Source organism: Rhinolophus sinicus, chromosome 3 (assembly GCF_057876585.1).
Source record: "Rhinolophus sinicus isolate RSI-liver-muscle chromosome 3, RSI-T2T, whole genome shotgun sequence".
NCBI lineage: Eukaryota > Metazoa > Chordata > Mammalia > Chiroptera > Rhinolophidae > Rhinolophus > Rhinolophus sinicus.
Window position 1 is genome coordinate 15,116,284 of NC_142503.1, and position 22,611 is coordinate 15,138,894.

Consider the following 22,611-nt stretch of genomic DNA (forward strand, 5'->3'; position numbering starts at 1 on the left):
ATTGTAACAAAGAGAAAACAAAACTACCGACAAATATCCCTTTTGAAAATAGAACCATAAACTATGGATGAAATATGAGCAAAATGAATCTAGCAACATATAAAAAGATTCTATACCATCACCATGTGGGATTTATCTAAGGATTACAGTTTTGGTTTAACACCCAAAAATTGGTCAACTTAATACACACTATTAATTAGAACGAAGGGGGGAAAAAACACCTAGGATTCTTTCAATAGATGCAGAAAAACTTTTGACAAAGTCCGATATCCTTTCATTATAAAAAGACTCACAACTAGGGATAGAAATAAATTCTTCAATCTGATAAAGGATATCTATTTAGAAAAACAAAAAGATGAAACATAAAAACAGTTTGCATTATATTTAATGGTGAAAGCCTGGGAGCTTTCTGTAAAAAAAATTTTCTCAAAAAACTAAGAATAGAATTACCACATCACCCAGCAATCCCTCTTCGGGGTGTCTGCCTAAAAAATCTGGAAACATTTATCCATAAAGATATATGCACCCCTATGTTCACTGCAGTATTATTCACAGTGGCCACCACATGGAAACAACCAAAGTGTCCGCCAATGAATGATTGTATAAAGAGGATGTGGTACATACATACAGTGAAATATTACTTGGCCATAAGGAAAGATGAAACACTGCCATTTGTGACAACATGGATGGATTTTGAGATTATCATGCTAACCAAAATAAGTCAGACAAAGTCAAGAACTATGTGATTTCACTCACATGTGGGATATAAAACTGAAAGTAACAAATGAACAAGAAAAACCAACAAAAACTCACAGACAAGGACAATACTGTTTACCAGAGGGTAAGGGGGCAGGTGAGATGGTAGAAGAGGGTAAAGGGACTTCAGTATATGGTGACAGAAGGAGAACTGACTCTCAGTAATGAGCACACAGTGTAATATATAGATAATGTATTATAGAAACGTACACTGGAAACCTATACGATTTTACTAACCAATGTAACCCCAATAAATTTAATATTTTTTTAAAAAGCTCCTACTAAAGCTAAAATAATTGCTAATTGTCTGTGGGGATGAAGGTCACTAAGGCAAGCCAGATGACACTGATATTTATTGTTTATGCTACTCTGACAGCCAGCAAGCCTATGTCTATTAATAAACATTAGTTAGCCATGTAAAGTATTACATTTATATGTACAATTTCAGCATATGAAAACAAAATGGCTCATTCTTTAGATGTGTAGCAATATTGAAAATAGCACATTATATTTTTATTTTCTTTACAGAATATCAGCATAGAGTGCTTCTCTGAGTCACAAACCATTGCAATATTGTTATACCGAAAAGTGATGGGAAGGAAACCCCGTCATTGGGAAAGTATTGATAGACCTTGAAGGTATTATGCTAAGTGAAACAAGTCAGACAGAGAATGACAAATACTGTATGATGTCACTTACATGTGGAATCTGAAATTTAAAAAATAAGTAAATAAAAAATCCCAACTGAACACATAGATACAGACAGCAGATGGATGGTTGCCAGAGGTGGCATTTGAGGGTGGATGGAGTGGTGAGGTTTTCAAAAGGTACAAACTTCCAGTTATGAAATACATAAATCCTGGGGATTTAATGTACAGTGTAGTTATGACTATAGTTAGTAATACTGGAATGCATATTTAAAAGATGCTAAGAGAGCAGACATTAAAAGTTAATTCAAGGAAAAAGTATTTGTAACTATGTATGTTGATGGTTATTAACTAAAATTATTGGGATGATCATTTTGCTTTATAATACAAATATTGAATCATTACATTTTACACCTGAAACTAAGTGCAGCATAAGCAAAGGTCTAAAGTATTCAATTTCACAGTCCGGGAATAAAGTACAGTAAATTGCCCAGCCAGAACATCAAAATGATGCAGATTGCGTTTCCTCTCTCATCATCAGCAGATGATTGAGGATCATGTTCTGATTAAAGCCTCTTGCAAAAAAATCAACAAAATGGTATGTTTCATTTATTTTTAGTTGACATAAGAGTTGTTTATTTTCTTAATTGTAACTAAGCATCACAATCATCAAAGTATATTGAGTATAGTAATGAAAATGTATTCTGTTCTGGTCAGTTACTATAGTATTCAGGAACAAAAAAAAATAAAAGTTAGAAATATCAACTTTATAAACCAAATGGAGATTCTGTATAGTACTAATTTTTTGACTTCAGGTTGCAATTATTATTGTGCTATTTTTGTTATTATTATTGTTCCTAAAAAATGCCTCTGGCAGAAAATTTTATATTTTAAGAAATAAGACCTGATAGAAGAATCAAGGAGTCGGGCTCATATATATATATACACACAAATATTATTAATAAATCATGCATCAGTTTCTATGTGTCAGAAATTGTGTTAAGTTCCGGATTAAGAACAGCCAGTACAACAATCATCAAGCAACTGAGAGTCTAGTGGGGGAACTTACTACATAAACAAATATTATATCTTGATGCTAGAAGTGCATCCAGAAAATTACACGAGAAATGCCCATCACCTACCCAGTCAGGGGTGGTGGTATCAGAAGGGCAGAAGGTTGATATCTCAGCTAAACCACCATGAATAAGTAGTAGTTAGCTATCAAGAAGATGAAGATAAGCAGGAAAAAACATTCCATCAAGTGAAAATAGCATTAAGTAAAGTAAGAAGAAAGTTATAACAAAATATCCCTGAATATTATGCTGTTTTGCAGCTAATAGCCACACAGTGAAAACATCCCTATTTCATAGGGTCATTTCCATCACATTTTGCCATGAAATTAGTTACAGTTTTGTCAACCACCATGACAGTGTCACTTTTCGTTTGCATCTCTTGGGAGAGAAGATGACATTTCTATTTTTCTCTAGCTCCACAATATGATCCAATATAAAAGCAGATATACGACGTCAAACAATTAAGTTTGCTAAATTGTTGCAACAACATTGCTAACCTTTTTTGATATCAGGGATTATTCATTATGAATTTGTACCAACTGGACACATAGTTAACCAAGTTAACTATTTGGAAGTGCTGAAAAGGCTGTGTGAAAAAGTTAGACAACCTGAACTTTTCTCCAACAGTTCATGGCTCTTGCATCACGATAATGCACCAGCTCACACAGCACTGTCTGTGAGGCAGTTTTTCAACAGTAAACAAATAACTATATTGGAACAGCCTCCCTACTCACCTGATCTGGCCCCCGATGGCTTCTTCCTTTACCAGAAGATAAAGGAAATATTGAAAGGAAGACATTTCAATGACATTCAGGACATCAAGGTTAATACGATGACAGCTCTGACGGCCATTCCAGAAAAAGAGTTACAAAATTGCTTTGAAGGGTGGACTGGGCACTGGAGTCACTGCATAGCTTCCCAAAGGGAATACTTCAAAGGTGACCATAGTGATATTCAGCAATGAGGTTTGTAGCACTTTTTCTAGGATGAGTTCGTGAACTGAATCATTCACTGCACGTGTAACAACATCTAATTTATTTTTCTTCTGTTGAATTTTCAGTAGTGCAGGTGTCATTTACTATGGGAAATATGCTTCCATTTTCCTTACATAGCATTAACTGATCATTCTTTACTTCATCAATATTGAAAAAGTTATATGATTTTTATATACCACATATCAGTGAAATTATACGGTTCTTGACTTTTTCTGTCTGACTTATTTTGTTTAGCATAGTAATCTCAAGATCCATCCATGTTGTTGCAAATGGCATTATTTCATCTTTTCTTATGCCAGAATAGTATTCCATTTTGTATATATACCACATCAAAGGGACAAGACAAACAAATGAAGAAACAAAAACTCATAGACACAAGCAATAGTTTAGTGGTTACCAGAGGGTACGGGTGGAGTGGGGTGGAAGATGACTGTAAAAGTAGATCAAATATATGGTGATGGAATAACTGACGCTGGGTGGTGAACACACAATGTGATATATAGATGATGTATTACATAATTGTATAGCTGAAACCTATGTAACTTTACTAACAATTGTCACCCCAATAAACTTTAATTAAAAAATTAAAAATAAAAAATAATAAAAAAACAAAAACAGAAATTATATGATTTTTAAGTGATTTTTTTCCCTATACCTCCCAGACACACATGTTATCGATGAGAGAAACATACAAAATCCATCTAATTCTCTTTAGTATGCCAGCACTGTTATGTCTTACTTGAGCAACTGTCATAATCTCCCTGCTTTTTCTTTGCCACCGCTTATATATAGATCCTCAGAAACATCTTTGCAGAATGTAAACCAGTCATTTTACTCCCAGTTTTAAAGTCCTTAGTAGTCTCCGCATGAAACTAGATTAAAGTATTTTATTGTAAAGCTCTTTCTGATGTGTCCGTTGCCCACCTCCCCCACTTTATTTCACCCTCACCTGCTCTATCTCACACACACTAGACTCACATCTCTCCTTGAAGGTACTGAGTGCCTTCTTGCCTCGGGCCCTTTGCACTAACCAAGGCTTCTGTTAGGATGCTCTTCTCACCTATCATTACTTGACTGGCTCCTTCTGTCTTTCAGTATTAGCCAAAGCAATGTATCCTCAAAGAAACCTTCCCAAACCACTTGACCTAGCCTCTGATATTTTAAATTTTATGTTTCTTTGTTAATCTTTTTTTTTGTGTTTTTTTGTTGTTGTTGTTGTTTTTTCCCCACATTAAACTATAAACCTAGGAGAAAGGGCCTTTCTCAGTCTTGTCCATCACTGCACTTCCACTGCCTTGAATAATATGGGAGAAACTCAATATATGTTTTGGGGGAATGAATGGATCTTATTTATTTATTTACAGCAATCCCTACTGCTAGTCCAGGAACAAATGTGGTCCCCATCTTTGTAGCTCAGCTTTATGCCCAGGGTCTGGGACACAATAAAATCTCAAATATTTGTCAGATAAATATTAAAGTTAAGTCACTGTTTGCAAGGGAAAAAAATCAATATATAGTGTATCGATATATGTCAGTAATAGAACAAAATGCAAATAATTTCAAATACCTTTCTACAGAAATGATAATTTGTAGTTTATCCTTCCCCTATTCACCAATGAAATATATACGAAATAAGTCATTTAACTTTCATGGCTTACTCTTGAGCTAAATGATGTATACATATTTCATGCCCTCAAACTGCTAGAATAACACAATTTGCTCATTGGCATGAGGGTAAAGCCTTTGGGTCAGTTTCTTCAGGAAGCATGTTCTCTAAGTCATTCTGCTTCATTTGTTCTGATTTTCTGTGATTCATAAATTTTCTCTTGCCTATGACCTTGGAAAGACATTCCTTTGAAAAGAGTCAGATGGGTTTAGGAGTAAAATCCATGACACAAGTATTAAAGAAAGGTAGCTGGCTCATAAAATAATAAAGTTCATGATATTTTTGGTGCCAGGTTAGTCTTAGTTGTGGTCATCAAAGCTATAAAAATGAGAATGCCAAAAATTGAAGTTGTAGCAATAAAGAAGTTAGTCCAAAGACCTAGTGAAAACTTTGATGATTTTTCACATTTTATTAAAAGCAATTTTTGTAATGAATGTAGTTAATAAGATTTACATCATCAAAATAATTCTTTTTAAAAGTCAATAGAAAGCATCTATCACTAAACTCTCCAAAGTTAAAGTTACATCACTTTATATACATTATATAATTATATACAATTATACAATTATATACAATTATATAAAAATAAGTAAAGATAAAAATTCTACATTGAAAGGGACAATTTAATGGTTATACAAAATCCAATTTCATCCTTTCTTTACTCCTCAAGTTTTTGTCTCAAGAACTGACTTTTCTTATTGTTACTGTACAATGAGAGAACAGGGTTCTTACTGGAATTTATATCCAGGATGCCCCATAATTCCCAGAGGTAATAATGGAAAAATAAATCACTTTACTTCACAACGTGCCTATGAAGCTTTTGTATTCATTCTTAAATCAAATTAAAGTAAGGTCACAGAGACACCTAACTCTCCTAGCATTAAAAAAAAAAAAAAAAAAAAGTGCAAAGGAGATTGAAATGGACTACAAATATTTAATAATATTAAGACTTGATGAAATAAATCCAGCATTTAATGTCAACTCCCAATCGTTTCCTCGCGACGTAAGTCTATATTGCAATCATGTGGAGTGCTCGCTCTGGGAAGTTATCTGGTTTCACATGAATGTCTACTAGCTACTGTGATTTACTTTTTTTAGGTTTCAGTTGAGCTCTTGCATTTTGTGTGATCTGTCTATCACTGAGTAAAAAAAAAAAAAAAAAAAAAAAATGTCCTTTTACTGCAAAGTCGATGTTTCAAAGAGTCAGTAAAATAGCTCATATGAAAGGAAAAGAGAATTACTTTAAATCGCTTTTAGTCTTTTGCATAAACACATCGGATACTTATATGTAAAGATATAAGAAATCTAGATTCTATCCGGCAAAGAATTGTCTGCAATATCGCACTTACTGAGCACATTCCTGGTGATGTGGTAAACAAACAAGTTAATGCTAAGTTCTTGCCAAAAGAATTTGAAGTTGACCCTATTAAGCATTCTGAGAAGTAAATACCTTCTGAAAACTTGTAAAAGGAAATTGAACAAAGAAATACATTTTAAAAGCTTCTGTGTTTAAAAGATAAATGCTTTCCTACTCAGAGATACCTATTTTGTAACAGCCAATCATGGAGGTGACTCACATATGTCTTTATGCACCCATTGATAAAAACAAAATATACTGAATTATGTAAGTGGAAAAAATTCCATATAAAGTAAGTGTTTGCTTTCTGTCTTTTCATATAGGAAGAATTGGGTAAGTGGAAATACAACCACTGAAAATGAATGAATGAATGAATCAAGCAGTCAATCAGTCTGTTTAGTCCCTGCAACTGCCCTAAAAATTAAATGGCAGGTTATCATTCAGGCATTGATTGAGTATGATTTCAATTATGGAAAATGAGCCACATGATCAATAAAAAGCTCTGAGTTATAAGCACACTCTTAGAGTGATCAGCTATGTAACTAAGTTAACCCCACAGCCAGCCATCTGGCCCTCACTTTTTTCATTCCCAAAGAGATGATTAACTACTAAATTTAAAAGTAACTTTTAACAATAGAATGCTAAAACTTGTAATTCCTTCTATCCTTTGATTCTCAACACATTGGCAATATTCCAAGTAAATATAAGTGTGACATTATAGATTCCAAAAAGAAAAGAAAACAAAACAAAACAAAAAACAAAACTCAAATGCTTAAAGACAGCGTTCAGGTCACAAAACTAGTTAATGAGATAAACGCAGGACAATACAAGTATCCTAATTTCTAGTTAGATGGTTTTACAGCACAGTAAAATTTAGGAAATGGCATTTCCTTGCCAGATGCATTTAGAGAACACTGCTTATGAAATTACCATAATATTCATGACCCAGATTAGTTTATGTTCTTAATAAAAAATATAACACTTTAAAAACTAGTTACACATTCAATTTAGTATTACATATAATTGATCATTTAGAAGTAATGAAACTAATTTTCTGAAACTCATAACTCATAAACTACTCTTTTCAATGAACCCAAGAAAGGATTCCAAAAATATATATATTCACATAAAGGAAGTATTGCTGGCAGAATAACTTCATAACACAAAGAGTGTAAAGACTCTCATTTACTTCTAAGTATAGAGAACATGGATTCCTGAGCCAAATTGCCTAACTTAGAAAGTTGGCTCTCCTTGGCTCTAACATGTGACTGATTTTGAACAAGTTACTTATCTTCTCTGTACCTCAGGTTCCCCATCAGTAAAATAGGGAAAATAATAGTGTTATGTCATGTAAGTAGTGACTTGTGCATGGTTAAAATTCAATAAATGCTATATATTATTAATAGCTAAATTCTACAACATTTTCCACCATGAGAAAAAAAAAATTACTTAATTCTCCATAATAATTTAGTTCTGTATTAGTCTGCTTGGGCTGCCATAACAAAGTACCATGGACAAGGCGGCTCAAACACAATAAATGTATTTATCAGAATGCTGGAGAGTAGGAAGTCCAAAATGAAGGTACCATTATAGTCCACTTCTGATGAAGGCACCCTTTGTGGCTTACAAATAGCTATATTCTCTTTGTGCCCTCAAACAGAGAGAGAGATAGAGAGACAGAGAAAGCAAAATCTGGTGTTTACACCTCCTCTTATTAGATTAGATTAGATCCCCACTCTTATGACCTCAGTTAAACTTAATTACCCCCTAAGTCCCTATCTCCAAAAACTGTCACATTCCTGGTTTGGTCTTCAACATGTAAATTAGGGAGGGTCACAGTTCAAGTCCAAATCAAGTTCCTACGAAGTTTAAAGAGCTGATATTATTTTTATTATTATAGAAATATTTGTTAACTACTTTTGAATTAATATTCTATGAAAAGTTATTCCTAGGCAATCTCTGAACTCATATTTTATAGGTCTCACTTAATATTGTCTTATACATATTTTTATTCTTCTAAGTTGAAAATAACAAATATTATTTTTTGAAAAGTAGATTTTGGCTTAAGCATATCACAATCTCTGATTAATCACCATTTTTAACAGCTCACTTCTAACTCTGAAATCTTGACTAAACACTTACGAATTGACAATAATTAACATTGTTATAATTTGAACTGGTTTTAAGAAGCTTACTTTATCTACCACCCTAATGTAGAAACAAATGATACATTTTGACAAGTGCTGTGGCAAGCTGATATTTTTGGTTTAACTGTTCACCTAAAATACGGAATTACAGGACATAAATAGTGTAATGGTTGACCTTTGATCATATATGAATTGCCTAAATGTAATACACCTCTCATCTTCACAGTCAAGTTCAACCCAAATTTAGATGCTATTCTATAATGTAAATCCAGTTACTTTTAAAACTGAAATTTAATTAGCTCATTGTGTTCACTTGCTGCTCAGAACTTCTGGTCCCCTAGGAGCACAACCTCCCACCTCCCACAAATGTCCTCTGGCATTAGCAAGTCAGACACACCCTATCTTAAATACCACAGTTACTCACACAATGACCTCTCAGCTGCTTTTCCACCATCATACTCAGTCATGGAATAGAGCTCTGACCTCCTCAAGACCACAGAACAGTATTTGTTATAGGGATTTACAGATTGAGCAGGTAAAGTCTGATACATTTCTTGGTAAGATCTATTATCTTACAACAGAAACAATCATCAAAGAGGCTGGGCTCCAGACGGAGTTGACTACCAGCAACTTCACTCTACCCCAGTGAGCAGAGTTCAGCACCTTCTTGTGCTTATTGTCTTGAGTTTAATAAAATTTGGCTGGATTATCTTTTAGGAGATGCCTTGGACCCTTATCAACACCTTTTCATACTTCCCACCAGTTTTTCACACATGCTCAGATAAAACTGAAACAGGCAGTGCAATTTAATTTCAGGTAGACAAAGGTGAGGGTATAATATTTGTACAAAACACAATGGTCTATGTATTCATAGGCCAAGTTTATACCTTGGAACTGTTTCTTGAGGAGCTTACTGTATCTATCATTTCAATGTAATGCCCACTACTTAGGCAATGATAAAGAGGAAGTCTTCCCAACTGTCTTTTACGCTTCCTAAAATTACATAACAGAACCATAATATCATTTTCAGTTTAAAAGGAGAACATTATTGTCCTGACAATTAGTTTAGCTTAACAACAACAACAACAAATTCATAAATCAGAAAAAGTGAAAATATTGGGATTTAGGCTGCAAATACATATTTCAATTAAAAACCAATTATTTAAATATAACATTTTTATTCTCTAACATGAAAAATGCACCTAATTATAAAGGTATTTGTAGAAGGAGAAAAACAAAATAAAAACAACAAAAACTCACCAATGAAGGACAAGAAGAAAAGATATTGTGAAAAAAGTTAAGAGGGTGAAACGGGGACTAAGTTCTTGGACATGAAATGCCCATAATAAAAATGTTAACTACTTTTTATAACAGTCTGAATCATACCAGGCATTCTGCCAGGCTTGTGAATACAGTATTTTCAGTGTTTACAACACCCATTATTATGAATAGGCTTTGTTACTTTCCCTTTACAGATGAACTGGCTGAGCCAAGGAAAGGTTAGGTGATTGCCCAAGGCTAGGAGAACTCTGACCTAGACAGATGTTTCCCTCTGCCAATACCAATTTCCTTTGTATGCACGAGGGTGTCATGTGTGTGAGTGGGAGAGCAAAGGGACTTATATTGCTTCATAATAATCGAAGTAAGACAGTAGGGAAGAAGAGATGAGGAACAGCAGAAAAACAGAGTTGAGCTTTATCTCAGTGAGTGTCATTTAGCATTGTGAAATCTTGTAATATCAAAGATATGAAATACCATAAGGTATTTAGGTAATTTGACATTTGACTGAATAATGTGATATTATCTTTCCTACACAATCAGAAAGAAAACCAACCGAGGTTTATTTGAAAATGATACGGTAATGTGGAGTACAAAGACTATATCTGTGATGAACTGATGATGGTACAAGTTTGCTACAATCACTTCAGAAAGCCTTTTTTGATGTGACCTACATAAATTGCAGAGGGATCACATGATAAAATCTAGACATTCACTCCTGAGAACCTCAATTATCACCAGGAACATGCATAAGACTATTTATAGCTGCTTCTCTTTAATGTATAAATACATGTCATATAATATTAGACATTTTAACTGAATACTTAGAGAGTAATCATAGTCCCCTTTACAGAAACAACTGCTTATCAATCCCTTAGTCCCTTAGAAATGTTCCTTGTGCACAAAATCATACATATACATTTACAAGAGGATAATTAGAAAGATGACATAATTACTATAGACATTTAGAAGTTGGAGGAAAAGGGATACTCTGCTCATTAGGCACTGTATCATGTTTCCCAGGGTGCTCTGCGCCAGTTAACCTCTTTCATCTTGTGTCCTCCACTCCTCAGCAAGCGATAACAAGTATGAGATGATCTGGGGTAATGAAGCATGGGTCTGCACACCATCCATCACAGAGCCACTTTACAACATCAATATCAGAAGTTACTGGGACAGGATGGCAGGTTCTTATCAGGCATTGCAAGTAGGATACAAGCAGAACCAGCATTGTGATATTAACTGATTCAAATAGAAATCTTTACACTGTCTTGTGAGAGCCTTTTTGGGAAACAGATGAAGAGAAGTAACCGACAATACCCACATTGTATGTTTGTATTATTATTATCGCAATTAAGGTTTGTGTTTAGTGGATTTCCGATACAGTGGTTTTTGAATGTAATCCGTACCAGAAGACTGTTTGAGTTCTGAAACGTTTGCAAACAGCGGACAGCTAGGCCTCAGGATCTTGCACTCAGTGGAAGCTTTGTGACATGTTCAACTTCCGAGGCATGTTCGAAAACCAAAGCATTTACTTCCGGGTTTACGGTACTCATAAACCGAAATGTTCATCAACGGAGATGTTCAAAAACAGAGATACCACTGTAGTTAATATTACAAAGTCTTTCCAGAACAAAAAAGTCCTTCCATAGGTGATTGGATAAAGAAGATGTGGTATATATACACAACAGAGAACTATTTTGCCATAAGAAAAGAAGAAATAATGCGATTTGCAACAACATGGATGGATCTCGAGATTATTGTGCTAAGGGAAATAAGTCAGACCGAAAAAGTTGAGAACTGTATGATTTCACTGATACATGGTATATAAAACTGAAAACAACAACGGACCGAGACAAACAAACGAAGAAACAAAAACTCATACACACAGACAAAAGTTTAGTGGTTACCAGAGGGTAAGGGGAGGGGAGGTGGTAGATGAGGGTAAAAGGTATCAAATATGTGGTGATGGAAAGACAACTGACTCTGGGGGGTGAACGCACAATGTGAGATATAAATGATGTATTACAGAATTGTACCTGAAAACTATGTAACTTTACTAACAATTGTCACCCCAATAAAGTTTAATTAATTATTTAAAAAATTCCAACTATAAGACACTTTACTCAGAGCACCACACGAGAGAGACGTAGCCCCTCTGTTTCATTAAGTGTCACCACCCAAAATAACTTTAAGAGATTATGAAGAAGGGCTTCGAATGCCCGTCTCACTCTAAGTAAATAAAAGCCACGACAAGCTTACCCTTTTCAGGTCTTGACTTAAATGTTGCCTTTTCAGCCTTCCCTGATAACTCTATCTATAATTGCAAACTGTCTCTCCCTACCAGAAACCCATACTTCTATAGGCCTGTTCTGCTTTATTTTTCTTCTATTTAAAATACCAGAGGGCTATGGAGTACACGGATCTTTCTAAGGACACATAAAATGCTCTAAATTTGATTGTGATGATGGCTGCTAACTTTGCAAATATACTAAAAGCTATTTTTAAATGGTATGTGTATACGTCTGCATGTACACTTTTAAATTAATTGTATGGTATGTAAATTGTATCTCAATATAACTGTTATATAAAAAAATATTATAAAGGAATAAATCTCTCCGAAGTTGTTTTCTGAAGATCGTAGGGGAGTTCTCTCTCTGACACTAAAGTATCAGTGTCTCTTACTCAGTTCAAGCTGCCGTAACAGAAATACCACAGATTGGGTGCGTGAAACTACTAACATTTATTTCTCACAGTTCTGGAGACTGGGAAGGCCAAGATCAAAGTGCCAGCTAATCCAGGTCAGGTGAGGACACTCTTTCTGGTTTCTTCTTGTATCCTCTCATGGTAGAAAGACAGAACAGTAGCAAGCTCTCTAGTGCCTCTTACAATCCCATCATGAGGACCCCACCCTCATTATCTCCCAAAGTACTCATCTCCAAATACAATCACTTTGAGGATTTGGGTTTCAACATATAATTATTTTGGAGGGTACAAACATTTAGTCCATGGCAATTAGAATTCTAAAAAACAGTAATTAAGTAGAACTACAATAGTGAAGGTAAGATACAGTCCAAAAATAGCAAATGATTAAAATCCTAGTTTGAAATGACTGTTGAATACTTCTGGGATGGAATTTATATACACAATAACTACAAAATACAGAAAGATTGAAATGTACAGTATGGCCAAGGTGCCAAGGTAATAAAGACAGTATATAACAGATATCCAGAGACAAGAGGTTAACAATGTAACAATATTGTGAAAACTTAGAGTGAGTAGATAAATTAATTAATTATGCAAATGATCCCCTGTACCACACTTAAGAGAAAATAATAACAATAATTTATAACTATAGAGCACAACGGTAATCAACACGTGTTTCCAGAGTTAAAATTGCATACTATATATTAAAACACTTTTTTGACATTTTCTCGCCAAAATTAGACTTTCCGTAAAATATTCATATCTTTTGATCTATTTGATATTTTTCTATGAAACTTTCAGTGTTTCAGTTTAAAAAGAGGTCTCTATTTATTTACTTTGCAAAATTTTTGCCGGTTCCAACTAGAGGCGATATGACGAGTTTACTCTTTTCCCACAAACAATGTGTTAAAACAGAGCCTCCTTCTTGCCATTCTTTAGCCCACTGTTATCAAAGAGTAAGTGAAGCAAATCACCAGAACCATGAGTCAAACTGGATTATATATTCTAACACTCATTCTTGAATTATAAACAGTATTTAGCGTAGCTGCATTACAGATTAACTCCTTTTAAACAACTTCAAATAATTCCATAAAATCTGCCTTGCCTCTTATTTTCTCTTCCCTCACCATTTTTCTGTAACTTCATCCTTCAGTAACTCCTGAAATGCATCAAGAATACAGTTAAAATTAAATTTCATTGGATGTAATTTTTAAACTTTTCATGTCAATTGCATGAGCTGATATAAAATATAGGATTTCACTATTGCAAATTAGAACAAAAAATCTGTTTATACTTAGTCAAAATGTTTGTTTGAAAATACCTATATAAGCATTCCTTAGAAATGTATGTATTTGCAAGGAATAAATTAGATAAACTGCTTTAAGTGGGAAAAGTGATTCTGGGGGAGGTCAGATAGTAAAAGACGATCATCTACAAAATTTGAATTTTCCTGAGAACTACCTAGAAAATTCTATATGTGAGTGCATTGAGATTGGTTATTTCATGATAGAAGAGGCCAGGAGGGGGGAGCTGAATGGCTATGTGCCCAAACAAAAAGTACAGTGGAACCAAAAATTACAAGGAAATTTTATGGAGGGAACAATAAACATGTAGCTACGTAATTTCTTCCTGTAAACCCACACATATTCAGAGAATAAAGCTTAATTGTAGGTAGAAATAATGATGTATTTCAGTCAGACTGATATATTTTTCCACATCCTAAAAATAATAAATCGCATTGTCATAATTATCATCATTCTCTTTACCAGAGCTACACATGCCAATTCTCATCTCTATACATATTCATTACCTGGGTTACCTTGCCCAGACCCATGGCTTTAAATAACTATGAAATGTAGTCTCTAATTAATATTGCTAGCCTTGAGCTCTTCCAGATTTGTGTATATTCAACAATCTCTTAATATCTTCACTTTGGTGAAAATTAGGAATTTACAAATTTAATTCTCAGATGTACCACCTTCCAAACAACTCTGTTCTACTTAAAGCCCCTACTGCAACCATCATTTACGGGTAACTGAAAAAAAGTAAGAACCTCAGAATCAGAATTCACTGTTGATTTCTGTTTTTCTCACAATGACATAATAGGTCTATCAGCAAGTCTTATTAGACCTACCTATATAACATATTCTGAATCTCACATCATTCTTACTACTAACCCTCTTGTCATCCTCTGGCATCCAATACTACGACACACCAATACTTTCCTAACATGAACTGTAAGGCAGCCCATTGCTGCTCATACCCAACAAAGCAGCTGGAGACACAGTAACAGTTAGAAATGCAAAGTAGATTCTGTCATAATCCTGATTCTAATCTCCCAACAGCTCCCCACAAAATCCTCTGGATAGAATCCAACACCCATGCCAAGGTCCACAAGTAGTTCTACGATCAGACTGCATCCCACCTGTCCTCACTTTACTCACACACTCCATCTGATCTTGCTTTATGGTATTCAACACACTAAATTTATGCTCAACGCATTGTCATTATATACTCCATAGATACAGACACATGGACATGTAGACATACAGACATACATACAATCTCTCCTGGATATTTTCATCCATTCTCAAGGTTTGAAATACCACCAATATATTCTTTCCAAGATTTTATTTCCATATTACCTCTCTTTTAAGCTCTAGATTACAATATTCAATTTACTAACAAGTGATTCTTCTTGAAAGCTTTATTCATCCTTTCTCATTTCCTCATCTTGCCAAAATGTATTTGTTTTCATTTACCAGCACCATGATTAACCCAACTGCCTATGTCACCACAAAATATGCCACATTGGCATATTGTTTTTAAAGTTTTAATGACTGTCCATATCAAATATTAGGAAACATATGAACAATTGGAGCAAGCGTACATTGCTAGTGGGAGTATAAAGTTGTAAAAAAAAAAAAAAAGAAAGAAATCACTCTGTGAAAATGTTTGCCAGTATCTACCAAAGTTAGCCATAAGCCTACCCATGACCCAGAAATTTCATTGGTAGCAGAAACCCAAGAAAATGTAGTCCATATTTGCCAAAAAGACACATATTATAATGTCCATAGATGTTTTATTTACAATGGACAAAAACAGAAACAACCAAAAACATCCATCAACAAAAGCTGCATAAATATGGTTTTATATTCTTAAACAATGGATTAGTATATAGTAATAAACTATTTCTAGATGAAACAATACAGGCAAAACTGCTAATAAAAGTGCCAGAGAGTAAATATGGTGTCAAAATCAGAATCGTGATTACTTTTGTTAAAGAAGCGTGTTTAAGTATTGACCAGAAAAGTGAATGTGGGGTGCTCAGGGGTATAGTGTCTCTGTATCATAATCCAGAAGCTGATTACATGAGTTTATACCTATGAAACGATCATTGACCATTCACCTAGGAGAGGTGTACAGTGTTGTATAGAAATTAAACTTCTACACTGGTAAACATACAAAAAACAAAGCTCTGGCAAGGTACAGAAATCACTGGTTCTACGTGCATCACACAATTTTATATTACTTACTGCTGAAGGCCTCTGGGCTTCCAGTTAATGACCATCAGTACATGAATTTTTATTACTCTATTATTTACAGTATTATGATTTAGCTAGTCCACATTTTAAAATGAATTGGATAAAGAAATATTTCTGTGGTGACTCTTATTGCCAACAATTGAATTATAGTTCTAAATGTAATGCATAATGCCTTGTAACATAATTTCCTAAAGTATAAACTCAAGTTGATTCAAAACAAAGCAAATTAAAAAATGAGGACAAAATAAAATAATAATTTGAGGAAACCGAACAATAATATTTGATGAAAAAAAGCAAGAAACATTATGTCCAATTCTTCTCTCAACTTGTCCTTTGGATATTTAATCAAGATCCAAAGAGAGGATATTGATTATACATCATTTTGAAGAGCACTTACACTTACAAATTACAAAAATAAACAATGAAAACTCACAATGGCTCAAAAATGGAAAAAGCACCACGTTTCTTTAAATAAATTCAAATCTTCTGGTCTGAAAACAACAAACATACAATGTAGATTTCAGGGTAGTGATAGCATTTTCAAAAGAATCATCTCACCTGTCACTGACTTCAGCAGCAATTTGTGGGTAAAGTTTGTATTTTGTACATCTTAGTATTTCACGATTCTCATAACAAATTATCACAAACTTCATGACTTGATGATAAAAATGTATAATATTACAGTCATAGTGGGGAGAAGACTTCCAGAACTAGCTGGGTTAAAGTTAAGTTGTCAGTAGCTCTGCTTTTCTTTCTGGAGGCTGAAAGGAATATCCATTTTCCCGCCTTCTCCACCGTCTACAGGGCATTCCTATTCTGCTGCTTGTTGTGCCTTCCTCCATCTTCAGAATTAGCAAATTTGCTGATCATTCTTCAGTGACAAGGAAAGGTTCTCCATTATGTTTTCAAGTAGAAGCCAACTAAATAATCCAGAAAACCTCCCCATCAAGGTCCTTAGACTATTCACTTCTGCTAAATTCACAGATTCTGGGGATTAATACAGGGCCATTTGAGGGGGTCACTGCTGTGTCTACCACACACATACTGACTTTGAAGTGTCTCTTTGACAGCTAAGAGGTAATGTACATAAATCATTAGATGCATGAGGCGAAGTTCACAGTAGACACTTTAAGAATATATGTCAGATGTGACAATATGTATTTTATCTTGCATGTTATATAAGAGTTGTCTAGGTCAGATGGCATGTAAATCCTGGAGACTGAATGAGACCGCTGATAAAGTAAGTATAGACAGAAAAGGGAAGAGCATCGTGGACCTAGTCCCGGGAACACTAATGTTAGCACATCAGGGAGAGGAGGGGATCGCCACAGGAGACTAGAGAGCTCAGAAAGTGAGGAGGAGTGAAACCAAAAGTCTGTGGTGTCCCGGAAGCTCAGTGAAGACTCTCGTTCTGGATGAGAAGGGGCCAGCTGTTTCATGAGACAAGTAACAGGAATGCTGAGAACTACTCACAACATTCAGGGAAGAACTGTGATATCATCCACAGGGGCAGGTTCAATGCATTGAACAGAAGAAAGGACACTTAAAAGTGATTTAAGTATATCATATAGTATTGCTGACCATAAGAACTAGGCTGTACATTAGATCTCAAGGACTTATTCATCTTCTAGTTGTAAGTTTATACCCTGTAACACATCTTCTGAACGCCCCTACTCCCTCATTCATGGTAAACACCATTCTATTCTCTGTTTCTATGAGTTTGGATTTTTCAGATTCAATATATAAGGGATATCATACAATATTTGTCTTTGTGTAACTTATCTCACTTAGTGTAAGACACTACAGTCCATCCAAGTTGTTGCACATAGCAGGATTTGTTTCTTTCTTGTGTCTGAATGATATTTCTTTCCCATTTATCCATTGATGGATGCTTAGGTTATTTCCATATCTTGATTATTTTGAATAATGCTGCAATACATATGGGAGTGAAAGTATCTTTTTTCAATATTCTGCTTTCATTTCCTTTGGAGTTACCCAGAAATGGGATTGCTGGACCATACAGTAGTTTTATTTTATTTATTTATTTTTTCCTGAGGAACCTTCCTACTGTTTCACATGTATGTATACCAAATCATGTTGTATACTTTCAATATATATAATTATTTTTGTCAATTAAAATAAAAGTGGATTAAGAAAAAACATGAGAGAAGACTGAATTTAATCAGTGCAAGCAACTGCTTTTTTAGAAAATTTTCAGCTAAGCTAGAAGAGATGTAGTGGCAACTGAAAGAAAAAGGTTTATTTTGTTTTATTTTATTTTATTTTTAAGTTAATTTTTTGAAGAAATGAATAATAATATGTAAGCATGGCAATAAAACTATTCAGCAAAAACGAAAAATTGTTGAGAAAGAAAGAAATTGTTGGAGTAGTGTCCTTGAGTATGAGTTGACTTTTTGAACATACATTGAAAGGTCGACCTCAGATGAAAACTCAGAATATCTATGTATATCAACAATAGAGAAAACAGAGTAGTTAGAGATAAGTGATGAATTTAATTTCTATAAGTGGATAAAGTGGACAGCAAAGTCATCAACTAAAAATGAAATGGGAAAGGAAGAATTGGAGATTTTGGAAGAAAGAAGAGAGTGTGAAGCAGTTGCTAGAGAGAAGACTACACGGAAATGGATAATTGCTGCACAGCATTACGCGCCCAGGCAGAATTTATAAAATGACATAAGACATAAGAAAGGACACAGTTCATGTGTATTAATGCATGTACACATACATGGACATTTTAGTCCATAGTGGAACTAAAATATGCTTAGAATTTGATGTGGTTGCCAAAAAAGCTAACATTGTCTTCAGCGGCCAAAATTAGAAATACAGTTATCCGGAATACAAGTGACAACATATTTCATTCAGTTCCATACCATACTTTAAAAAATGAGGGTTTCAAAGAGGGACAACAAAATAGAAAAATGCAGCTGTGCTAACAGAAGAGGAGGTGGTACAGGTATGAAAGTAATCAATACATTATTTTTGGTTCAAAAATAATAGGATTATTTTGTGATACTTTTTTGTAAGTACAATATAAATTAAATTTCGATGAATAAAAGCATCTGAGTTGATTAGCACAACAGAGATCATTTAGTGAAAACTTCCACTCAAGAAAAGTGAGCTGTGACTCTGCAAGAAATAACATTAAATTAGGAAGGAAAATCTCAACTCTAGTTCCTGGCTGTAATTTATGCCTTGAGGAAAGGAACTCCAATAAATTTAAATCAAAAAGGAGAAGGAGAAGAAGGAGAAGGGGAAGGGGATGGGGAAAGAGAAAGAGAAGGGGAAAAGGAAGGGAAAAGGGAAGGGGAAGGAGGAAGGAGGAAGGAAGGAGGAAGGAAGGAAGGAAGGAAGGAAGGAAGGAAGGAAGGAAGGAAGGAAGGAAGGAAGAAACTATCTCCCAGTCTCTCTTGTACCTGCCCCAGTGAGTTGCATGGTGTGTCTTCAAACAAACAAACGCACATCGCCACATAATATTCTTGAACCTCAGTTCTTTTTCTCTCATTAAAACAAAACAAAACAAAACAAAAAACAAAAAAAACTAACAAACAAATAAAATGGGATAATACAAATTGCTTTACCTACCTTGTAAATATTCTGTGATAACATTGTTGATGGATGTATACCCCTTGTGTCTAAAAATTAAACGATGCTTTTACTTACTCTGCACTGTTTTCTTTCATTAACAAAATACTAGGTTCTGACCTCTAAGATCTTGATCATATTTTGGAGTCATGAGAGTGGAAGTCTTTAGTGTCAGAGCTTTTGGATAAAATTTACAACTACTAACAAGAATTTAAAACATTTAGAAAATTTTCAGACTCTCCTGGTTAGACTAGCAAATCCTTCCTAATTTGCATTCCATGAGTGCTTTTTTTTTGCTTTTTTTTTTAAACATCTTAAATATAATTACCTTTGTCTTCATACAAATTTCAAGGACTGATAACTCAAGTTTTGTTTGTTTGTTTGTTTTGTTTTGTTTTTTTGTTTTTGTTTTTGGCTACTCTTGAGAACCAAATTAGGTTTAAAAAAGGCTAGACATAGACGGGTAAACAACAGAGCACAGCATTAAGTTATATTCTAGAAAATCCTTAAGTGCAGGAAGCGCCCCTAAGGGAGCATGATCCTATTTCATGATTCCATGCTTATTAGTGCGTGAATGAAGAGGAAGGGAGTCCTCGCAAAATATGTATTTTATGGCACTGCCCTTTGATTTACGTCCCTGAATCAGATGTTCCGATCCACTGAGACAAAGCAAACACCTCTTATCCATTTACTCATGTTGCATATATAATGTGAATCTATGATTTTCATGAAAAAAGTTACATATTCTCTTCTATGGGATGAGCACAGAAAGTAAATATATCTCAGATATCTATATAAATTCAATGGGATTTACAATTCTGTGTACAAGAGCGCAAGATAAGAAATCAACCATAATGAAACACGGTTTTATTCACGTGTCCTTATTCTGAAAGAAATAAAGCAGTTCTCACCAATCTTTCATTTTAGTTTATGTTTGTCTTTGAAGTGATGCAAAGGCATCAAATAGAATAATCCCAGCTGGCTGTATTCTCTAGGAAAGAAGACATCCTCCTACATAAGGAAAAAAACCCATGTCTCAAGACTTCTATTGAATCTTTATGGCCCAAATCCTTAATAAAACTCCTTCATTGCTGTGTCAAGATCTGCTGAATGAGTCAAAGTCAGAGATAAACCAAAACAAAGTCTTGCAATGCAGCAAAAGTGAGAACTGTTTTTCTCTGTAAATTTTGTACATTTCATTGGTGGAAACTGTCTTCCATGATATTGTTATTTTCTCCAATGCATGTGACAGGACAAGAATTCACACTCCTCGCTACATAAAAATCTCAACCTGGTTTCGTATTTAGAGAGTGATACCTGACTGGCAGTAATTATTACCTTTATTTCTCTCCCATTAGTCTGCTATGCTAGAAATCACACATACTAGCTACAACAGATATTGACCAGTTTTGTCCTAGACCCATCTATCAAGATACTAGAAGTTCTAAAATAATATTTGTATTAGGAAGATAATTAGGATAAAATTAAATATGATTTTGATGTAGTAATAAGTCAAAATATGCTGATTAAATACACTTCACTTTTCCAAGAGTGAAAACAAGCATAAACAAAAACCAACCAGCTTCAAGTTTACATTCCTTTCTATTAAGGAGTTGCCCAACTGAGCAGTTTAAATTTGACAATTTTCTAAATTCTTTGCAATTACATCTCTGTAGACCTTGTATTAGAATTTGGATTTCTGCTTCCCAGTATAGCCTGCTACTTGTAATGTGCAATTAGAGGAAGCAAAGAAACCGTGTTTATGCAAATAGAAAGCTAATGAGACGGTACAATCAATGTGAATACACGATCATTTCGGAGTCACAACACCTCTACTTACTAGATTGCCTAACAAAGTATTAGCTGCAGTCAAGGGAACACCACCCTGCGTGAAACTAGCTTCTCTCCTCTGTCTTTTTGTGATCTGGGTTGAATGCTAGAGCCTCATTATCAGTGACCATTCTTTTAAAATCATCCACTTTGTTCATCTTGAAAGTTTCAGTAAGGATTATTCTATTTAGTGCTATTCTAACGTAGAGTTTTCAGAAAATTGCCAAGCAAACATTCATTCTGAGTGCAGGTAATACATATTTTAATTATTATTTTTAGGAAATACTGTATTTCACTGTCAACTACGCAATAGTGAGTTTTTTCCTTTAACAATTATTTAAGACACAGTTTGCTTTCGAATACACGATAGCCACAGATTTAAGATTGTTAAGTAATTTTAGAAATTGTCTATTCTCAATCTATACACCAAGGCACCAAAATATAGTTCAACTATCCTGTTATTTAGTGTAAGAACACTGGCCAGAAATTAAAATTCCTACACTCCCAGGACAGACTCATTTTCACATCATGCTGACATTCCCCAACATCTTTCCCTAAATTTAATTGCTAGTATTAGAAAATTGTTCAACGTATACAAGAAATACACATTTAAAGAAAATGATATTTAACAAGAACCATTCACTCACTGTTAAAGAGAGAATAAATTATAATACTTCTTTCTTTTCTTTTCCCATGTTTCATTAGTCTGATCCTGAGAGAAAATAAACTATAATACTTATTTTATTTATTTTTATTTATTTATTCTTTTTTACGTGTTTCATTAGTCTGATCCTGAAAAAAGCTAAAGAGCAGCATGGAATCAGTGCTCATTATTATTCACTGTTATGTTTTAAAGAATGAGAAATTATCTTTAAAATTGTAAAACTTACGTTAAAGGGATGCTAAACCATGTCTTATCATAGTCATCTAGAAGGAAACAGTCATTTGGGCTCACAGAAGACCAGAGCTTTAGGGCCTTAAGGCTTATCATATCAAGAATTAATTCAG

General features: G+C 34.2%; 1 protein-coding gene across 5 annotated transcripts in view; it reads right to left on the reverse strand.

Moving 5' to 3' along the window:
* Positions 1 to 22,611, reverse strand: part of CDH12 (cadherin 12) — an 887,545-nt gene that overhangs the window by 681,558 nt on the left and 183,376 nt on the right. The window lies entirely within an intron of this gene.